The sequence below is a fragment of the Miscanthus floridulus genome, chromosome 6, assembly GCF_019320115.1.
Source record: "Miscanthus floridulus cultivar M001 chromosome 6, ASM1932011v1, whole genome shotgun sequence".
Taxonomy (NCBI): Eukaryota; Viridiplantae; Streptophyta; class Magnoliopsida; order Poales; family Poaceae; genus Miscanthus; species Miscanthus floridulus.
Genome location: NC_089585.1, coordinates 137,337,172 through 137,345,764, shown reverse-complemented (window position 1 = coordinate 137,345,764; position 8,593 = coordinate 137,337,172).

Genomic DNA, 8,593 nt, shown 5'->3' with positions numbered 1-8,593 from the left:
TAGTACTGGCTTTTGGCAAAAGAAATGCTTTACTACAACTTAAGCAACTTTTAATCATGAGCCCATGCCATTATATCTTTTTTTTTGCGACTTAGCCCATGTCATTAGATCATTGGATTAAATTAGAGAGAGAGGGAGACGATATATTGTTCATACGAGAGGACAAATATATGTTTCTTCCTTCCCACTATACAATGGCTTGCTCGACGCAGAAAGATGTGGTAGCTGTCAAGCCTTTCTCTTCCTACTTTCCTAGTGTGCCGCCGTTTATACGGGGTACTTGCTAGGTGAGCTGCACCGCTGCCCTACAAGCATGCAATTTGCAACCCTTGCACTAGGGGCTCGATCCTTTGGTTGGTGGCCTACCAGGTAGCCTGCTGATGCATCGATCTCGGCCGCCGGACGATCAAAATCAACGGCTTGAAGCAACTGCCTTGTAGACAAAAGTGCCCACAGGTGGCTTAATCAACAGCTCCTAGGTACTCACCTTGCACATAGGGCGTGATTGGTAGACTGAATCGGACCATCCCCGCACCGTTTTAATGTCTGACCGCATTCATGCGGTGTGTTTGGTTGTCCTCCTCGCACCTTTCGCCTGTATCATTTCATTCATCTACCATCCTCCATCCCGCACGACTTCATCTTCTCAATTTCCACTTCCCTCTCCATACAGGATGGCTTGATTCAGGCATAGCGCAGGGACCCATGTGTCATACACTCAAAACTCTCATCCATTCATGCAACCAAACAAGATCTTATCTCAAACTGGACCAACAACAAAGACAACCAAACACGACTGAGTACACGATTTAAACATGCATCTCACTATGTTAGACCAGCTCTCCATCCCGACTCAAACTGGACCAACAACAAAGACAACCAAACACGACTGAGTACACGATTTAAACATGCATCTCACTATGTTAGACCAGCTCTCCATCCCGACTCAAACTGGACCAACAACAAAGACAACCAAACACGACTGAGTACACGATTTAAACATGCAACCAAACAAGATCTTATCTCAAACTGGACCAACAACAAAGACAACCAAACACGACTGAGTACATGATTTAAACATGCATACATGTGTTCTCTTAGTTTCTACAATGTTATTTCTGAAATTGAGGTGTCATACATCTTCAGTTATTTCTGGTAAGTGGCCACCTTCACTTATATCCGGAAGGGATGAATAAGCTTGGTGGATTAATTTTATTAACGTTGATTTGGTGCTCAAACTATAAATTTTAGACAATTGATAGTATGTTCAGTAAAAACTAGGTGCTGAACTGGTTGGGATGCAATGTGCTCTGACATTTCTTTTAGGATCTTATTTGATCTTGTTGTTGTTTTCGTTGGATTAATTGCCATGGAGGATCTTATTTTGTACTAGAAATTCATGATCTCACTGCACATATAGATGATGCATGATGGTATTTTACATATATATATATATGCAGGCATTATTTACCATTAGTTAACAGCAGTAATTTTGATTCAATTATATGTGCAGCATTCTACCTTCGGACCTAAACTGTTTCTAGCAAAATTCTCCTTGTTTCTGTGGTTCTCCAGATTGTATGTTTCTTACTCTTTATCAACTTCCGCACGAGGCTTCTTTATGAGGGAAAAAAAACTCCCCAATCTTTCGTACTTAAGTATTTCTGTAGATAATATTGTAGTTGCAGTTGAACACAAGTATCCAGTCTAAGAACCAAGAATCCAGTCTAACTAGCAGAGTATCCAATAATTATCTAGAATTACAATTACAATGTTTTTTAATCAATCCGTTTCAAGTTATCTGTGTTTGTATTTAAATTTTCCTAATACATACTTTTCATATGGTGTTTTATTGTTTATGTCATGCTTTTTTCTGACAAGTATTTATCATACTACATTTTTCTTCTGCTGTTTCTTTGGTGTGAACAGATTGCCAAACCTGGCTATGAGTGTCACCTATTTAGTTGGATTGGTTTTCTTCCTCAAATAATACTAACATTTGATTATACATGGAAGCAGTGACCATGGTAATTGTGCCACTGGCGCTGGCAAGGCTCACCTGCTCCTGGTAGGTGCTTCTTTCATGCTCCCAGGAATTCTTCATTTTTAATTCTCTATATACTGCTCCTTATAGAGATTGGACTATAAGCTTTTTTTTGAGATAGATTGGACTGTAAGCTGTGAAGTACCTGATTACTGGACAGTGGAATTACTTGTCTCCATTTATTGGTGCAATAATTGATATTTTTCCTAGAACAAATGATATTGTTCACCAAGCATATTTAGTTGGTTCTGAACTCTTAATCCAGTTCTCCTGTGCATCTTACCATGTGTCATTGCAGGGGACTGCTATACAAGGTGAAGGTGAGGCTTACAGTCACGGTGGGCATTCGGTTCTCGGTTCGGTTCCCTCGGTTATTGATAAAATTCGGTTCCTAGAAAACGGGAACTGTTCCAAAAAAATTTAGGAACCGTGCATTTCGGTTCTCGGTTATTTCGGTTCGATTCCGGTTCTAATCGAACTAACCGAATTTTTTCAGAAGACCTCAAGACAATAATAAATATACTTGTTCTAAGGTAAATTTATGCAACACTATATTCATTTTTAATAATAATAATATATAAGAAAACAATAGCAATATAGTAACACAAATATATAGCAGTTCAAATATAAAACACTACATATAAACCAAACATGATCCTACAAAATACAAGTAAGTGAAGTATAATTCATGTAATTCGGTTCTTTCGGTTAATTCGGTTAACCGAGAGTAGGAACCGAATTTTCTTCGGTTATTTCGGTTCTTCAATATCAGGAACCGAACTAGGAACCGAAATTTTCGGTTTCGGTTAATTCGGTTTCAGTTCCGGTTATTTTGGTTCGGTTCTCGGTTCTCAGTTATTTTTACCCAGGGTTAGAGGCTGTTGTGTGCAGTGTACACCGCTACGAGTCTGTACCACTAATCCATCTTTGCAGACTTGGGAGGCTAAAGAAGGGAGCTCGACCATTTGCTGAGCATATGGTGTTTCATAACACTGGAGTTAGTACTACCACTTTGGAAACTATTAGTGACTTGTGTTTTATAATGTATGGATTTTATGTAAGAATGAATGATAAATGCATTTGTAATATTCTTATGGATATGTTAATGTCAATTGCTACGGCGCCGAATTATGGAAATTGATAAATTTTAACTTTTACAATGATTTGGATATTGATTAATGTGGCTAACACTAGAGTTTTTACAGTGACTTGCTGTTTGATCACTTAAAACAATCTAAAAATACTTAAGATAAAAAATTTGCCTGACCAAATGGAGCCTATAGCACGTCCGGGCGACATAGTACAGAGCTCAGCTCCTATAGTACGACGGGGTGATACATGGCTCGGCTCTATGCGTCTATTGTATTGCTAACCGGAGATGCATCAGTGCGGCAACGAACCGTACGTGCATGTGTAGGCATGCAAGCACGGACGCAACACACCTCACATGTAAGCACGTCGTGACCTGTAAGCACGTGGAAATATGGCTAAGTCTAGAATTTATGACCGTGGCTAAGTCTGATTTTTTACCGTGTCTAAGTCCAAACTTGACGAGACTTGTTTTGTTGTCATCTCCTCAGAGAGTATTCAAACTCGTAGTACGGTATCAAATTGAGTTGCTATACAAATTTGAAAGATAAAATGTCGCAAACATGTCAATTCACTACCGCGCAATAAGGGAATTAGAAAGATTTAGAGGGGCCAAAACAGCATCACAATTCAGCCATATTAAAGACTGATTTAGGTTTAGGTCCAAAAGCAAAGTTTATTGTACGCAACTTAAATTACAACTTCTATTAAAGGTCAAACTTCATATCTACAAAAGAAACTATAGTTTTACCCCCCGGTCAAAACAACATCATGAAAAAGGAGTTAACCGTTAATCCAACACTTAGAAGTATTGTTAGGCTAGTTCATGAATATAAACCCTAGATCATTTTTTATCTTAAGTATTTCTAAATTATTTTAAGTGATCAAACAACAAGTCACCGTAAAAAATCTAGAGTTAGCCACATTTCTCAATATCCAAGTCACGGTAAAAATTAAAAATTGTCAATTTTCATAGCTCGACGTCAAGATCTACGACGCCGAGCTCGATGTCAAGATACATGGCGCCGAGCTCATGCCACGTCCGCGCCATGCAAGCAGCCACGTCAACGACACGCAGAAAATGACCCTGAACCTCGGCGCCAACGTGTAAGCTCGGCGCCAATTATCAATGTGCCGAGGTCCGGGTCTATTTTTTTTTAAATACTAACGTGGATGTATTTGTGAAAATCTAAAAAAAAAAAGCTGAAAAACAAAAAAATCGGGACAGACGATGATGGTATGCGCCCTGCAGCCACGTTGGGCCCTGTCACGGTGTCTCCCCTCCGGGCTCTGGCCACCTCTCTTTGGTACAGTGTACGTACGGCCAGGTGGGGGTGCAGACGTGCAGGTGCGCTTCCACCGCATCCGGGCGATTTTTTTTTATTTTAACATTTTTTTGATAACTAATTTTAAATCTAAAATTGTAAGTTTTTTTTTTAAAAAAAACTACTTTCCTCCGTTTGTGTTTACTTGTCAGCAGTTTTTTACTGTAGTAAATTTGACCATCTGTTTTTTCTTCAAAAAAAATCTTAGATACTTCAATGTATATAACACTAATGAAGTATGTTTAATAAAGAATCATATATGTGAAAACTTGATATATCTAAAAAACTTTTGCAGAAAAAAACGTATGGTCAAAATTGCTACAGTAAAAATTCGGTGATAAGTAAACGAAACGGAGGTAGTAACACTTTTGGCCGCGCCTATTGCCCTGACGCGGCCAAATGCCTATGCCGCGTCATGCATGGTGGCGCGGCAGAGGTCCGACGCGGCGATGACCGGTTTCGGTGACCGTTGACGTGGCAGCTCTTGCCGCGCCACCGATCTTGGCGCGGCAGTGCCGCGTCCTGATCCATGGCGCGGCAGAGCCGAATAAATACCTCGTGGTCGGCCGCCCGCCAGCACGACCCTGCCCGCCCGCCTGCCGCCAGCGCCCGCACCGCCGCCAGCGTCGCCAGCCGCCGCGCCAGCACCCGCTCGGCCTCGCCCGCCCGACCACGCCGCGCCCGGCCACTCCCGCCGCAGCTCCCGCGCCGGCCGCGCCACGAACGCCGACGCGTCAAGGCCGTCCGCTCCTAAGGTACCTCCTCTCGATTTCATAATTTTTTTGCTTATTATTGATTTAGGATAATTAGTGATTTAGGATAGTTAGGGTTGATTTCATATTTTTTTGATTATTATTAATTTAGAATAATTAGTCTTTTAGGATAGTTAGTAATTTAGGACAGTTAGGGTTGATTTCATATTTTTTTATTATTATTGATTTAGGATAATTAGTGATTTAGGATAGTTAGGGTTTATGATTGGTATTGATTTATGATAGTTAGTGATTTATGATAGTTAGGTTAGTGAATTTGTTTATGATTTACGTAGGTTTGAGGTTGTGTGTTCTAGTATAGTTAGGATTTTTGGTTTAGGGATTGTTTATGTATTTATTATTTAGTTTATAGTTAGTTATTTAGTTAGAGATTTTGGGTATAGATACTAGTTTACTCTAAACCCAAAAGGGTTTAGGTATTTTAGGGATTGATTATGTATTTATTATCTAGTATAGTTAGGATTTTGGGTTTAGGAATTTAGGATAGTTAGGTTAGTGATTTGTTTGTGAACTTACTATGTTAATTTAAATATTCTAACGTTTTGTTTATCAATTCATAACAGGATGGCTCCTCCCAAGCAGCACCCGTTGTACCCTATTCTTGAGGTGGAGTACGATGACCAGCACCGAGCACACATCTTGAGTAACAATGACGCAGAGATGTCGTTGCCTCCTTTGAGGCCCCGCACGCACACCAGGGCGCACCAGTGGGACGAGCGTTATGCGCCGTACATACGGCGTGCTGGCTTCCTCGAGCTTGTCCGTGTTGTCAACCACGGTCTTTCGTCCTTTGACCCAGCACTACTTACTGCAGCTGTAGACAGATAGGTGTGCATTCTTTGTATATAAACTTTCTTCTAACAAATTTGAGGCAACTAACAGTCGTTCTATGCTTATAACAGATGAAGGCCTGAGACCCACACGTTTCACCTACCTTGTGGCGAGATGACCTTAACGTTGCAGGACGTGAAGGCTATTTTAGGCCTTCGGTTGGGGGGACTTCCAGTGACAGGGATAGTTGACAACGATCACTGGAGGGAGCTGGTGGCTCAGTTTACTGGCTTTCTTCCACCGGACGATGATGCTTCCAAGAAAAATAAGTGAGTAATTCAAGCCTATTTAATACTTGCATTGCTTTCCTGCAGCCATGGGGTCTCATTTTCTTTGGTCAATTTTAGGAAAAGTTCTGAGGTTTCGTCGTCCTGAATCACGGAGCGCTTTGATTACTTGGACCCACAGGCTAAGGAGGCTCTGATCGATAGGTTCGCTCGTGTGTGGCTCTGGCACTTTCTTGGTGCTTTTCTCTTCCTAGACGCCTCGGGCAACACGATCAGCTGGATGTTCATAGACATACTACGACAACCGTGGGAGAACATAGCGACGTACAGCTGGGGCAGCGCAGTCCTGGTATGAACGTATCGACAGCTATGCGTTGCCTGCCGTCGCACCTCAGAATATGCGAACCTTGGGGGTTGCTCGTACCTACTTCAGATGTGGTGTTGGGAACGATGGCCCATTGAGAGACCCCTTAATAATGGTTTACCGGTAAGTACTTCGATTCACTATATTCTTGGAGGCAGTTACATATGAATTCATAATTAATGGCAATTTCATTATCGTGTTCAATGCAGTGATGGAACGGGTAGGATATACTCTCTACAGCTCTGTATATCTGGACGGAAGCAGAGTGAGTTAGAGAGAATGCGTGGCGCAAGTACAGGGAGTACACGGACGGTCTCGACGTCCTGACATAGCACCAGGTTACGCTCTCTTTACTATCATACCTGTGTCTTGTTCGATGTATACTATATCACAACCTAACTCAATTATAAAATCCAGGTGCATTGGTGTCCTTGGGATGCTCCAGAGCTCTAGTACTATCTCAGTCCTGTCACTAGGGACGAGTCAGACGAGTATCGCTGCGATGTCCCTCTTATTTTTTCCATGTGGTCGAGATTCACTTGCCCATCCGAGTCTGCAGACAGTTTGGGAGAATGACAGGCTACCCACCACCGCTTTACTCCACAAACCAAGAATTACATAGGTGCGTTATCGATTAATAATAATGCTACGATCCAGAGGTGTGTGGTACAACTAACATCGTTTTGTTGTAGGTATGACCGCAGGAAGAGGTACAAGACCAAGGATTGGCGCGTGACACAACTCGCGCATCCATTTGTGGCAGAACAGGGTACGACATCCGGTTCATACGGGTCCTCCACACGACCAACACACCTTTGATAAGTACCTATGGTGGCTTCATAGGTCTACGAAGACACATATCAAGCCCCCGTACACTAACGTGGCGATTGACGAGGACTCGGAGGAAGATGTCATCGAAGATGTGTACGACGTTACCACTAGGGAGGACACACAGCTGGAGAGAGCCTCGCTTCAAAGATACGTGGTAATATACTTGAATGATATAATTTGTTATCCTTTTGGTATTAAGTATGTGTACTAAAATTGTCTAACCGCATTTCTGTATCAAGGCGATATAATTGTCAAGGCTATCCAACGAAGCAGCGTTCTGGCTTCACGAGTCTAGAGGTTAGGGGCCAGGCGTTCTCGTGGCTTTTGTGGAGGTAACATAAACTTGTCCATTCCGAAAATGTTTCTTTAGTGTATATGCGTTTGGGTAATGCACTAACTTTAACGTCTATTTATGTAGAAGGTGAAGAAGAGCTGCAGTAAGCTAGCTCAGAAGCTGAGCTGCATGGACACTCCTTATGAGAAACCGCCACTCCCGGCGCGGTCGGGTGACACGTCTTCAGCCTCTTTGAGGACACCAGCCGGCTCTTCTCAGCAGATGACAGATGCCACTTCCACGGTACATACACCACCACATCATAGCGCTGGGAAAGACCCTGCAACTGAGGATGGCGATGACGACGACCCCCGGGCTTCCGCAGACAGCACGACCTGTGGGACGATTGGCCACAGCACGAGATCGGCATGTCTCAGCTAGGTGGTGCCCCGCTGGGTACCCAAGGAGCCTCACAGGTACTATCAAAGATAATTTATTTAAATACGTAGGCTCAATGAACTAACGATCATAAAGAATTATAAGTAATCGTGCGTATCATATACTTGCAGGGTACGAGCCATACGCACCGTCGACGCGACCATACCGACGTTAGCTACACTCCTAATATGTTGCCAACAAATCCGAAGAGACAGAGACGTCCGAGGGATCCTTACACTCCTGTGTCTTAGTTTGTTAGGTCAAACGAATATTGACGTCCGAAACTTGCGGGGTTATTTGGTTATGTTATGTCAAACTTATGTCAAAACAATGAAAATGTTATGTGGCAGCTTGTCAACTTGCGCACGGACTTTATTTATCTGTTTCATATTCGTTT